Source organism: Vulpes vulpes, chromosome 5 (genome assembly GCF_048418805.1).
Source record: "Vulpes vulpes isolate BD-2025 chromosome 5, VulVul3, whole genome shotgun sequence".
NCBI classification, from domain to species: domain Eukaryota; kingdom Metazoa; phylum Chordata; class Mammalia; order Carnivora; family Canidae; genus Vulpes; species Vulpes vulpes.
Window position 1 is genome coordinate 10,368,485 of NC_132784.1, and position 14,588 is coordinate 10,383,072.

General features: G+C 41.8%; 1 protein-coding gene across 2 annotated transcripts in view; it reads right to left on the bottom strand.

The window, feature by feature from the left end:
* The window catches only part of PTPN4 (protein tyrosine phosphatase non-receptor type 4), a 205,515-nt gene extending 200,040 nt beyond the window's left edge, over positions 1-5,475 (bottom strand). For both annotated transcript variants that reach the window (XM_026017724.2, XM_026017723.2), the window contains exon 1: positions 5,337-5,475. The gene's annotated coding sequence lies outside the window, so the exon portion shown is untranslated. The remainder of the gene's footprint in view (positions 1-5,336) is intronic.
* Positions 5,476-14,588: the final 9,113 nt, after the last annotated feature.

A 14,588-nucleotide genomic window follows, 5' to 3' on the forward strand; every position in this document is an offset into this window, starting at 1 on the left:
GCTAGATGCTTTACATGTATTATCCTAATCCTCATGACAATTCAATATTATTATTCAAATTTCATAGACAAGGAAGTAGGTTTGAAGGTTATATAATTTGTCTGGAAGTTTTTTTGAAACCAGATTCCAACCTACATCAATGTGACTCCAAAATCTATCATCTTTTTCCCGCATTACAGTGCTTCTACTATACGATGTCTCCAATATATTAAACTCAAAATTGTATCTCTTCCATACAACTATATTTATAAAAATATGGACAACTGCCTGGAAAGAAACAAAAATATCTATTAGAGTGGTGATTAAGGGTGAATGTTGTGGCAGCATTTCTTTAAATTAGTAACTCTTTAATGCAGAATTGCTGAGCAATGAACTAAACTACAGCAATAAAAAAGAACTCCCATTTTAATTTTTTTTTACATTTTTATTAAGGACACAGAATAGATAACATGCAAAAACTTAAGAAGGATGTACTCAGCTAACTATATTTAAACAATCATATATTAACCCCAGGGTGCTTATTACCAGGATTTAAAACTGATGATTAGGGCAGCCCCAGTGGTGCAGCGGTTTAGCACCGCCTGCAGCCCAAGGCATGATCTTGGAGACCCTGGATCGAGTCCCACGTCAGGCTCCCTGTATGATGCCTGCTTCTCCCTCTGCCTGTGTCTCTGCCTCTCTCTCTGTGTCTATAAATAAATAAAATCTTAAAAAATATTTATAAAAATAAATAAATTAATTAATTAAAATAAAATAAAACTGATGATTATAAAATGGATTAAGCAGCATTCTTCCAGGGGGGCAAAAAAGGTGAATTTTGAGGAAGACTTATGGAAACACAGGAATGTTTAAACTGAGAAAACAAGGGCAGAGTAAAAACAAGAATATTTTATTTTTAAGCAAGAATGAGAAACAAGGTTAGTGAGATGAAATTGGTGGAAAGTCTTCAAGGCCAAGCTGGTAAGATTGAAATTAATTTGATAAGTAACAGGGAACTGTAACAGACACATTCTTAAATGGGAAGGCAGGGCAGCCCGGGGGGCTCAGCGGTTTAGCGCCGCCTTCAGCCCAGGGCCTGATCCTGGAGCCTGGGATCAAGTCCCACGTCAGGCTCCCGGTATGGAGCCTGCTTCTCCCTCTGCCTGTGTCTCTGCCTCTCTATGTCTATCATGAGTAAATAAATAAATAATCTTAAAAAAAAATAAAGATTCAAACTTTGTTCCAAGGTAAAGTACTGTCTTTGGTTAAAAAAAAAATGTTTAATAATGGGGGGGAGGGGGACATGGGACGGGACAACAGGTTAGGGGGAATAATCCATCATTCTTTATGTGTGCTTTATATAAACTCTTCTGAAAAAGAAACACTGACTAAAAAATGTTTACATAAGGGGTGAGTATTCTGGAAAGAGGGGCCCTTTCAGATATGCTTTCAAATATTAAATACCACTGTACATTTTAATAAGAATCACAGAACTCTAGAGTAGGAAGGGATGCTAGAGATAATCTTTTAGTGACAACCTCTTCATTTTCACAATGGATTAAACTGAGGCTCAAGAACTAAATAATTTGCCTAAATGTCATATATAAACTAGTGAGAGATTCAACACTAAGACTCAGATTTTCTAGGCAGCAAGATCTAAAGCTGTGCTATCCAATATTATGGCTACTAGGAATATCTAGTTATTTAAATTTAAAATGGTTAAAATTAAATACAATCTTAAATTCAGTTCCTTGGGCATGATAGTCACATTCCGGTGATCCATACCACACACGATTAATGGCTACCCATACCTGACAGTGCAGAGAGTATTTTTATCATTGTAGAAAGTTTAATTGGACAGCATAATCTACAGAGTAAGCTTCAGAGTCAGACAGACCTAGTTTTAATTCTGCTTATTAGCAGTGTGATCCTAGACTAGTTATTTCATTTCTCTTTTACCGAGTTTGGGGGAAGGGGGGAAGCAGGGGATTAATAATGCCTACCTCACAAAGTATACTTGATGATTATGTGAGATAACATGAGGAGACCCTTTACACTGTCTGGCACATAACAGCAAATCCTTCCCTTTTGGATACTTTTTTCTTTCTACTCCTCTATATAACAGCTTTATTAAAAGATACAAACATGGGCAGCCCGGGTGGCTCAGCGGTTTAGCGCCGCCCTCAGCCCAGGGCCTCATCCTGGAGACCTGGGATCAAGTCCCACGTTGGGCTCCCTGCATGGAGCCGGTTTCTCCCTCTGCCTGAGTCTCTGCCTCTCTTTCTCTCTGTCTCTCATGAATAAATAAATAAAATCTTAAAAAAAAAAAAAAAAGATACAAACACAAGAACACCCCAATTAATATCTTCCCTTCAAGATAAGCCACGGTACCTAATTTTCAATCTGTTCCTACCAATTTTTTCAAATACTTGCACCTTTCTTCCAGTGTAGCTACTTAAGATTAACGAAATAAAGAATGAAGGTAGGGGGAAATGCCACTAATGAATTAGAAGAGAATGTAATAAATTCCCCCCTTATTTCCCATCCTATTTTAAATATGACTCTACTGACCAATCATGCAAAGGAAAAGAGATAAATTACACTGTCCCTAGATACTGCACTTCCACAGCAATAAAGTACTACAGTACTTCTACATTACATTCCTTCTCACCATTTGTACTACTAATTAATATTAAATGAAGAAATAACACATTCCTCTTAACAATACTTTCCTGGTAAACAGTTATAAAAAAGGATTTCCAGAATGTTAAACTAATCTTCAGTTTCACAACTTAATCTAGTAAACTGACAAATTTAACAAATCTAGACTACAGCACATAAAAAACTTCACAACACACATGCAATTACACAGAAAAACAACAAAATTCATACTCAGCTACATTAAGTTAAAAAGACTTTAACATTTCTCATAAGGTCATCATTTTTACACTCCTAAAAACTAACATAAAGAACATTTAAACATTCAAGTTTAGACATTCCACCAAGCGAGACTTCTACATAATTCTTAAAGCTTTCTTGTTGCTTAAAACTGACCATATTAACTCGCAAAGGGCGGGGGAAGAGGGTCCTCTCAGTGTCTCCTTGAAATTTATCTGGCATTCTCTTACCTTGGTCCTTAAAGATAATTTACTCAAAAACATGACCAACGATCCCCCTTAAAGAGTCCAGAACAAGCCAAATAAATGCTAAAGAGATAGCACTGCACATTATACTGTTGCTTTACAACTAAAATTAATTGTGTTAGATAAAACTAAAATATTTTGAATATACAAATGAGAGATTAACAATATTCGGGGGGGGTCACATAATTTTTTTTTAATGAAAAAAGTTAAAAAAATAAGTCTTCATTACTATCCTACGTAAAGTACTTCATACATTAAAAAATGTTAGGCTTCTATGCCTGAACTGCTGAAATCTAATTTATGAGAGTCTATAATTTTTTAAAGTCCTTCAATAATAATGAAGTGTACACTGGTCACATTAGAACAGGTCAAATGAATTTTCCTGAGGCTGCATTCTAAGTACATCTGACCCAGAAAGTATTTTTAGCAAGTGTGTTCAATCAATGCTGGTTTTATGCCTAGCCTAAATTAGAAATTGGGTGTCACAAATTTAAAGTAACCAAGTTAGTAGAGACATTTTAAAAGATATTTAGTTAGAAGGCAAGAAAATAACCACAAGTTTGAAACAATTTGATACCCACAGCAGTAAGGCTATAAGCAGGTTAGGAAACCGGCAGTAAGAATGTCACATCCTCTCCATTAGTACTTTTGAGGAACCTGAGATTTTCTAACTTAATAAACTTTAACCTATTCACTGCTAATAAAAACTACAGAATAGTAATGGCTCCGTGTGTGTGTGTATGTGTGCGTGTTTTAATCTCTTGCCAGATGTTTAGAACACATCAGCTAAATCATAAATATCCCATGTACTAAAAGACCATGTTTTTCTTATAAACCAAACCACCCATGCACATGTTTCAGTGAAAAATGGTAACAAAGATACCTGTGTCATTAAAACAAAACAAACAACAACAACAACAACAAAAACAGAGACATAAAAATAGCTTTTGTGGTAACTGGAGCATAAGTTTATTCTGACAAAAAATTGTGAAGTCAACAAAAGACTGCAGTCTTATTTAATATGAGTCAGTAAAGAAGTTCTATACAAACTTTTGCTTATGATAAATCTTTGAAAGAAATCTATAGGTTTAATTTCTTATTTTCATCAAATTTAAGATCTGACTGATATATCTAGCTCTATTCCACTAAGCACACTTTGGACTCTGAACCACCATTGAGTTTAAGGTCAGTTCCTCATCCCTAAAAAAAACAACGAAAAATAATTGTTCTCTCTGGTATGTTAAGGTTCAAAAATCAGGATAAAAAAATGTCCGGGCTTCTACTGTTCCATAGTCTTTTTACTCAAATCATCTTTTACAAGTCGGATACGTCGGCTTTTGGGGGCCTGGGTTTTTTTTTCCCCCCCTTCCATAAACTTGTGCTAAGCTATACTGTTGCGACTAGATCCAAGATCTGGTCGCATAAACCTAAATATTACTCTCACTCTGATTTAAAAGCAGTCGGTAAATAAATAAGTAAATAAATAAAATAAAATAAAATAAAATAAAATAAAATAAAATAAAATAAAATAAAAGCAGTTGGTATATTGCAGATACACAGGTTTCCCCGGAACAAGCGCTTGAAAATCCTACAAAATCATTCTTGCCCACGGTGGTGTCATGATATACGGCAAACCTAGACACGAGAGCCTCCCGCTCCAATTTTCGCGGAAACACCAGTACACCGATCCGTGCGACTGCAGGCTGTCCCATTTTAAGGAGAAATGCATCGGTGCGTCCACTTAAGCTACATCCCAACTTTTTCTTGGCCCAACTGCAGATTCCTAAATACAAGGAGAAGCCGGTAGAATCACAAGAGGCTTAACGCTCCAATGGTACAGACAAGCTGCCCAGGCGGCACATGCAAGAAGCGCTCCTAGGAGCCAATTTAAAAAAAAAGGGGGGGGGGGGGGGGAATCCTACCAACAATGGGAAAACTCGGATTCCAAGCCGTACGAGAGTTCAGGTCCCGCGGAACGCCCCCTCTCCTTTCGCTCACCCACAACAAATTCCCCCCAGAACCCCCAGGAGCTGCTGGAGCCGAGGTCCCGGGAAGAAGGCGGGGGCGGCGGGGGGAGGCCAAGCATCACTCGTCGCCCCTGGAATCCAAGCTGGTGCCTCCGGCTGGCGCCCCCCGCCCGCCCCGCACGCCCAGGTACCAGCCCGGCGCCGCGCGCAGGGCCGACAGGCCGGCCGGGAGCCCGGAGCCTCTTACCTTCGTAGCACAGCCGCGTCCTCTCGGCCGGAGGAGAGCCCGGAGGCCCGGGCGCGCCGCGGGGAAGCTCCCGGGGGCCCCGTCAGCGCCCCCCCAGCAGCCGCCGCCGCAGCGGCCGCGCCACGGCCCCGAGCCGCCAGCACCACCTCATACTGCGGGACGGCCGCGGGCCGGCGCCGCCGGGGGCGGGGGCGGGGGCGGGGGCGGGGGGCGCGCTCCCACCTCCCTGCGGGGATGAGATAATCCACACACCCCCGAAGTGCCGCGGGGGAGGGGAGCCCGGAGCGGGGGAGGACGGGGCCGGCCGAAGCCCGGCCTCCCCGGTCCCCGCCTCAGGCCCCGGGTTCAGCCCCGGGGGACCCAGGAGTCCGGAGAGAACAATGTGGGGGGGCCGCGAGGAGCGGAGAGGAGGCGCGCGGCGCGGCGTGAGCGGGCGGGTAATCCCGGGCCGCGTCTGTGTGTGAGCGTGCAAGAGGAGCTCACGCTACCCGCTCCTTGTCCTCCTCCTCTTCCTCCTCCTCCGTCTCCTCCTCCCTCAAGCACACCCCGTCTCCCGGGCCACTGCATAGCAACCGAACATGGCGGCTGCGCAGACGCCGCCACTCAGCGGCCACGAGCGGCGGCGGCCGCCGCTGGAGGCGATCTCGCGAGAGGCGAGGCCAAAGCGCTCCCAGCTCGCGCCGGCAGGAGAGGTTGCAGCGGCGCGGGCGCGGGCGCGGGGGGCACGCAGGTGCGCTGGAGGCCGGACCTGGGGAGGTGGGGGAGGGCGGGGGGCGGGGGGCGGGGCGCCGTGGCCCCGCCCTCGGCCCCGCCCCTCGGCCCCGCCGCGGCAACTGGGTGTTTGAACTGCGACCCCTGCTGGACCCACTGACCTTAGGGACCCGACGGAAGGGCCGAAACCTGTTTTAAAGGGGAAAACCAGACCTCTTGGCCGCCGAGTCGTCCCAGCTTCAATGCTAATAGAGGATACGGGTTTTAGGATGCAGTTTTGAATCATTTCCTCTCCTAAATATAGACGCTAAGACAAAGAACAAACATGTTCTTTTATAAGACAAACGCCCGGGTGCCTTCCCTGTGCCAGGAACCGTGTCCTTTTAAAAGTTGAATTACCTCGGGGGCTCTGGATGGCTCAGTGGTTGAGCCTTTGGCTCAGGTCATGATCTCGGGGTCCTGGGATCGAGTCCAGCATCGGGCTCCCCGCAGGGAGCCTGCGTCTCCCTCTGCCTGTATCTCTGCCTCTCTCTCTCTCTCTCTCATGAATAAATAAAGTCTTCAAAAAATTGAATTAATTCATTCTAATAACGTGTATAAATGTAATGTTACCACGTGAGGGTTTTTAGCCAGGTGCACTCATATTTTACTGATGGCACAAACTCATTTGTGATAAGACAGATGCATCCGGGCTGGGTGACCTCAGCTGAAATGATGGCAGGAGGGACTTGGGGAGCGGCACACCTCTTTTTGTGATCATTTTTGCCAAGTGCCCTCTCCTGTAGCCTAGTGCCTTTTTGCCCTTCCTCGCTCTTAGCTTCAGTACCCACCAGGGCCGAATTCATACAAGCGTTCTTTCAAGTATCGCTTTTTGTCCAAGCCAACAATATGCCTATTTATTAATCAGGGCTGATTTTTACAAGATGAAATCCTGCAAATTTATACAAATCTGTGAAAGACCGTCATTTCCACTGACTCGTCTCCTTTGCACGCCCGCTCAGTTTTTCCATTTTTTAAAAAGGCAACCTGTCAGTCCATGTTTTTCCTGCTTTAACTCTTCAGACTCACTTTCCATCCCAGAACTTCGTTCCACCAAGTGCTCAATCATCCTTTCCTAAATAATGCTTTCCGGTTGCTAGCTTTCCATCTTCCATACCTCTGTTCAGACTGTTACCCTACTAAAATGCTCTTCACTTCGTCTCTGCCTATCAACATCCATTCATACTCCAACCGAAGATCAAGTGGGACTTCCACCAGAAATAAGAATTCCTTCCTCCTTTGACATTTGTAGTTCGTGGCTTATATACCACCACCACCCCACTTTTTTTTTAAACAATGCTTATCCCTATATGGGTCTTATCATCACTACTACCTGGTAAACCATTGAGAGCAATCATCTTTGTATCAGACTTATAATATAAATACAGCTGGAGTTTCAACATTGGAGAGGCTGGAGGGGACACCCTTTGTTTTGGGAAACTCCACAGGATGAGCTCGTTATATAAACAAATGTAAGCCTCATATCCATCTACTGTTCTTTAGGAAAACTATGAAGTCACTTTTTAAAAATTGATATTAAAAAAAAATCTCACAGCCATCATTTACCTAGGAGAGGAAATAAACACTCCCCACCATCAAAAAAAAAAAAGTTTTTTATATATAATTCACTTACTATAAAATTCATCCTTTTGAAGTATATAGTTCAGTGCTTTTCAGTATATATACAAAATTGTGCAGCATCACCACTATCTACTTCCAGAACATCACCCCAAAAAACTCTCTTAGCCATTAGCAGTTGCTCTCCACTATTTCCTCCCCCAGCCCAATAACCACTACTTTCTATCTTTATAGATATGCTAATCTGGACATTTCATATAAATGGAATCATACATATTTTAAATTCACTACAAAAGTATGTAAATTGGGCAGCCGGGGTGGCTGAGCAGTTTAGCACCTGCCTTCGGCCCAGGGCATGATCCTGGAGACCCGGGATCTGGATGGAGTCCCATGTCGGGCTCCCAGTGTGGAGCTTGCTTCTCCCTCTGCCTGTGTCTCTGCCTCTCTCTCTCTCTGTGTCTCTCATGAATAAATAAATAAAATCTTTTTTTAAAAAGTATATAAATTTTTGCTCTTCTTTAAATTATGATCTTTCAGAACTAATATATGCCTATTCTAGGTCATTTTGATGACCACCTTATATCCAAACACTGCCCCTTGACTTTGTATTTGGCACGAAGAACTGTAACTTTAATTTTCTTGGGCGAATGAGAAAAAAATGGACTTCTTGTGGAAATGACAGCATTCTGGCTAAGTGAAGATTAAGAGTCCTCAGGGCACACCATACAAAGTGTCACAGAAATTCAAACACAATGTCAAGATAAGTTGATTATAAGTACGTCTTTTAAAACCCATTCCAGGGCAGCCCCGGTGGCGCAGCGGTTTAGCGCCGCCTACAGCCCAGGGCGTGATCCTGGAGATCCTGGATCGAGTCCCACGTCGGGGTCTCTGCATGGAGCCTACTTCTCCTTCTGCCTGTGTCTCTGCCTCTCTCTCTTTCTCTCTATGAATAAATCAATGAAATCTTAAATTAAAAAAAAAAAAAAAAGGACTGTCTCAGTGGTTGAATATCTGCCATGGGATCAAGTCCAGTGTTGTGCCCCTTGTGGGGAGCCTGCTTCTCCCTCTGTGTCTCTGCCTCTGTCTCTCATGAATAAATAAATAAAATCTTAAGAAAATAAGAACTATACCATAGAAGTGAGTTCCACATTCTTATCACAAGGGATACTTTAATTTCAGCAAAACAACATCATCTACTACATTACATACATAATATTAATTGAATTTTTAATTTTGTTAATTTGCAAAATTGTTTTAGTTTATAGGGGTAGAAAAGCTGTGAGAATAAGGATTTTATGCCTAATCTTATGTTTACAAGTGATAAAGAAACAGAATTTAAATAATTTAATTTTACATTTGACTATTTAAAAGCAGCCCACTAGGCAGCCCAGGTGGCTCAGCAGTTTAGTGCTGCCTTTGACCCAGGGTGTGATCCTGGAGCCTGGGATCGAGTTCCGCGTCGGGTCCCTGCATGGAGCCTGCTTCTCCCTCTGCCTATGTCTCTGCCTCTCTCTGTGTGTGTGTCTGTCATGAATAAATAAATAAAATCTTAAAAAAAAAAAAAAAAAAGCGGCCCCCAAAAAAATTAAAATGAAAATTTAAACATAGCTCCAAACATTGCTAGATATTGGCAGACAGTGCTATTGACTGTAATTTTTTTTTCCTTTGTCTACAGCGTGCCCTTGGCTGTGCTTTGGGAGAGTAAGAGCAAGGGTTGTGTCCACACTTGGAGGGTGTTGGCAGGAGAGGACTAGCATTTCTAATCCTGGGTAGCCACAGCCAAGAAGGAACAGGCATTTGTTCTAGCCTATGCAGCCAAGCCATGCTGCTTGGGCCTAGGCCATGACCTCTGGCAGCCACAAGGCAACAGAGAGTAAGGTTTAACCAGGCACTGTGGCTGGCTGAGAGCAGTCACCCAGCCATCAGCAACTTGGGAAGATCTCTTTGGAAGATATGAGTGACCCTTATGTCAATGGAGCTATCTAGGGAGGAGAACTCCAAGGGAAACCTGGATGCGGCTTGCAAAGTAGACCTCAGAGTATTGTGAATTTTAACATTAAAAAAAAAAAAAAAAAACAAACACATGACTTGGGGCCCCTGGGTGGGTTAGTTGCCTTTGGCTTAGGTCATGATCTCAGGGTCCTGGGATCCAGTCCTGTATCGGGTTCCTTGAGAAACGGGCAGTCTGCTTCTCTTTCTCCCTCTTTTAAAACATATGTTTTTTGTTAATTACTTATTTTTTGAAATTAGATAGCATGTATCTCTGAAACAGTTGGCCCAGATTTGGTCACTCTGTCAACACAAGCCCTCTCCTCTTCACTTGCCAGCAGTACTTCCATCTTTCCTTTCTTTCTTTCCCTTCTAAATTAGTAATTTCTACCCAAATTAGTAATCCCTGGAATCAAGAACTATATAGAAAAAATGTAAAACTTTAAAAATCAAAGACTTCCTCCAATCCCACTCTAAAGATAAGCACTATTAACAGCTTCTTGTGTATACTTCTAGAATTTTCTCCACATCTGTAAGCCAATTGTAGCTTACAGATGTGTAGATCCTTACACAAAAAGGATTATACTATACATACTATATTTCACTTACAAATATCCCTAACAAAACAGATAGATATGTCACTCTTCCTAAGGGCTGTGCCATACTATATTTAATCTTGTCTAATAAATTGGCACTTAGACCATTCCAGTTCTCTGCTATTACATACAATGCTGTAAAGAACATTTTCACCATAAGCTTTGTACGCATAACAAAGTGTTTCTTTAAGATGAATTCCTGGAAATACAATTGCTGGGTTGAAGTGTATGGGCATGTTTAATTTTGAGAAATGCTGCCAAGTTGCACCCATCAACTCTGTGTGAGCTACTATTATCCACCTCTTATTGTTTCTGGGTTTTGTATTTTCCTCAATCAAAAACAAAAACATATTTTCTTTGAATACTTTCAGTTGTTTTTCTTTTCTCTAATATTTAAATCTATGACCATCTGGAAATAATTCTGGTGAAAGGAAATAGGAATCAGCTTTATTCTTTTTAATAGATATTCACTTGTCCTAGTATCAATCTTATTGAAAAATCCATTAACAAACTACCACAACTTTAGTGGCTTACAACAGTATGCACTTACTGTATTATGCTTCCAGACATATGAAGTCCAAAATGGATTGATAGACTATATTCTTTCAGGAGGAGAATCTCTTGTCTTTTCCAGCTCTTTGAGGCCATGATGTTCCTTGGCTGGTGGCCCCTTCCTCCATCTTCGAATCCAGGAGACTGTGTCTTCAGATTTCTGTCTCATCACTTCTGTATGTTCCATGACCCGCCTGCCCCCTTCAGATAAGTACTCTTGTGATTCCACTGAGTGTCTGATATATTCAGACAGTTCAGGATAATCTTCCCATTTCAAGATCCTTATTTTAATCACATCCATAAAGTCTCTTTTGCCACGCAAGCTACCCTATTCACATTATCATTCTGTGCCAGACTGTGAACATCTTTGGAAGCCATTATTCTGTGTGCCTTGATACGGAGAACACAGACAAAAGAAATGTAGAAAAAATCAAATTTCCTTACAACTTGCATCCCATTAACAAGTCCTTGAGACAGACAGAGTGACCTTCCTCCAGGAGCTAGGCTGCCTCAATGTTAATACTTTGCTAGAGGCAAAAGGCAACTTTAGTTTCAAGTTAGCCTACTTCCTGGATCCTATAAGTCTTCTTTAACATATAAAAATCCCTTTGGAAACCTTCTTTATCTCTACCTCCCCCCAAGATGTATATTAGCAATCATCCTCCAAGCATTTGGCCCACTGATATACATCTGAAGGGCCTTATGACTCAGGTTTTCCCAGACAGTAGTAAATGACTTTAACAGCAGCTAGCCCCTCAAGGTCCTGAAAACCTTGCTTCCAAATTCCCTTAGAGATATATTCTATCTCTAACTTCCTCCCAACTTAAAAGTATATACTCAGGCACCCCTCAAAACCCCAGTGTAGTTCTTTTTGTCCATGGGTCCTATCGCTATGCTTTAATAAAACTACTTTTTTTTTTTTTTTCAAGGAAGAAATCCTGACAATTCTTTCTTGACTGTTCCCTCCTGGACCCCAAAACACATCACATCATGTTGCAGCCTCTGATGCCAAGCTTTTTAACCATTAGGATTTCTAATCAGTTTTAATATCTGAAAAAAAAAAGGTAATTTCTCCTCATAACTTCTTTTTCCAAGATGAATATGTTTTTAACAAGATGAATTTAAAACGTGTGAGCCCTGGATTGTGACTTAAAAAATTTTTTTATTATTATTTATTTATGATAGTCACAGAGAGAGAGAGAGAGAGAGAGAGGCAGAGACACAGGCAGAGGGAGAAGCAGGCTCCATGCACTGGGAGCCCGATGTGGGATTCAATCCCGGGTCTCCAGGATCGCGCCCTGGGCCAAAGACAGGCGCCGAACTGCTGCGCCACCCAGGGATCCCTGGATTGTGAATTAAAATATTAAATGACATTGACAGTATATATGGTATGCCTAGTGTATAATCTGTATATTATCTGAAAAAATACATAGACATATATGAACAGAATCCGTGTAAATGAGTACATTCTTAGGACTTACCCATATTATCCCTATTACAGGCACTTAACCAGTATCTAAATTGTCTTAATTTATTTAATATTGATGCAAATTAGTTCTCATAATATTCATTTATTTAAAAAAAATATGTATTGCTCACTCACTATTTGCCGGGCATCTAGAACATGGGTAAGAGGTGGCCTTTGTCCTCAAGGCAACTATTTTTCATTCTTGTAACTGATTAATGTGTGGAGAAATCAGTGTGGTAGACTGTAACTTGATTCTTAAAATAAAGGAAATGAATTAGACTAGCCTGGAAAATAGAGCACGCACAAAGTGAAGGTAAACCTGGTACTATGAAATTTTAATATTAGTTGCATGTTTGTGTGTTTTGTGTGTATGTGGGTAGTGATGTAAAATGTCTTTCTTCCTTGCGTGTGGTGACCAGAAAGTCTGAGAACCTCTGGTCTGAGGGAGAATTAGTAAGTAAATAAACAATACCCATTTGTATAAGTGCTTTCATATATTAAATTCCATGAAGGCAGGACCTACGGCTCTCCATTATTTCATTACAGCCCAACGTAATGTCTTATAATCAGCCCTCAATTATTATTCTCAAATAAATGAAGGAATACAGGGGGCCTAGGATGCTAGGGAAAGCAGTGGAAGGAGACCAGACAGCTAACACATGTTGTATGTTCAATTTAGCGTGGCTTCCATTGGGAGTGTGGATTGCAGGGACAAGATTTGGAGATGAAAATTATCTTATAGGGGTGCCTGGGTGGCTCAATGGTTGAGCATCTGCCTTCAGCTCAGGGCATGATCCCAGGGTCCTGGAATCGAGTCCTGCATCGGGCTACTGACAGGGAGCCTGCTTTTCCTTCTGCCTATGTCTCTACCTCTCTCTGTGTGTCTCTCATGAATAAATAAATAAAATCCTTTAAAAAAAAGAAAAAGAAAAAGAAAGAAAGAAAAAATGATCTGATAGAGAACTGATGGCAGGGCAGAGCCTTGAGAGGGAAGCCTGAGGGACCTTGAGTGACATCTAGTGGCTTTTTTGACCAAATGGGAAGCACTAGTGAGGAATCTCCCATCAGGTAGAATATTATTGGATGTGCTGTCTGTTTAAAAAAAAAGAAAGAAAGAAAGAAAGAAAGAAAGAAAGAAAGAAAGAAAGAAAGAAAGAAATGTGCTCCATCCATCCCTGCAGAGTGTATAAATATTCCTTTATCTATAGATGAATACTATGGTTTTAATGGTCTCAACTCTTCTTTATGTGTTGACTTTGTCTATAGGAGCTTTAACATCAGACTAGAAAATCCTGATTAGGGGCGCCTGGGTAGCATAGTCGGTTAAGCAACCAACTCTTGGTTTTGGCTCAAGTCATGATCTCGGGGTCGTGAGATCAAGTGACGAGCCCCCCATGGAACCCCATGTGGAGCCCCACCTCCCGCCCCACTTTGAGCCCTGAGTCAGGCTCCATACTCAGCCTGGATTCTGCTTAAGACTCTTTGTCCCTTTCCCTCTGCACCCCTTCCACCCCACACACATGCACATTCTTCCTCTCTCTCTAAAATAAATAAATTCTTTTTACAATCTTGATTAATCTTCACGACTTTGTAGCATGTTACTCAGCACCTGGTACGGTAATTTTCGGTATGCTTCAGGTGAGTAAGAAACATCTGCTTCTAGCTGCCTAACATGTTTTGGTTATTCATTATTCACCCTGTGGTCACCAACCGGCTACTGTCCACATTAATATTCTCATTCCTGGTCACCTATTAGAAACAACAAGAGAGTTTTTAGTAAGTACAGAAGACTTTGCCCCTTTCTGATCCCACCTCTATTCTCAATTGGCCTAAGTGGAGCCCAGGCTTCTCTTACAGGTGTGGATATAGATAAAGAATTTTTTCAGTTCCCCAGGTAATTCTACTGAGCAACAGGGTTGAGACCCACAGCTCCCATTTGGCCAGGCAGCAAATATAATACAGCATCCATGCAAAATGAGGATCTCTGCCGTTTCAATCAGTGCTTGTCAAACTGCCTGGAGTGAAAGATCAACCTGTTGTGGCCCAATATTTTTGTAAAATATAAATAAAAATAAATTACTTAAAAGGTAAATGAGAAGACAAACATAGAATACAAATGTCAATTTTTATTACATTCAATAGAAATCAATTTCTCTATTAAATTTCTCTAAAAGGAGGGCACTTGGGTGGCTCAGTGGTTGAGCGTCAGCATTCGGCTCAGGGTATAATCCTGGGGTCCTGGAATTGAATCCCACATCGGGCTTCCCTCAGAGCCTGCTTCTAACTCTGCCTGTGTCTCTGCCTCTCTCTGTGTCACTC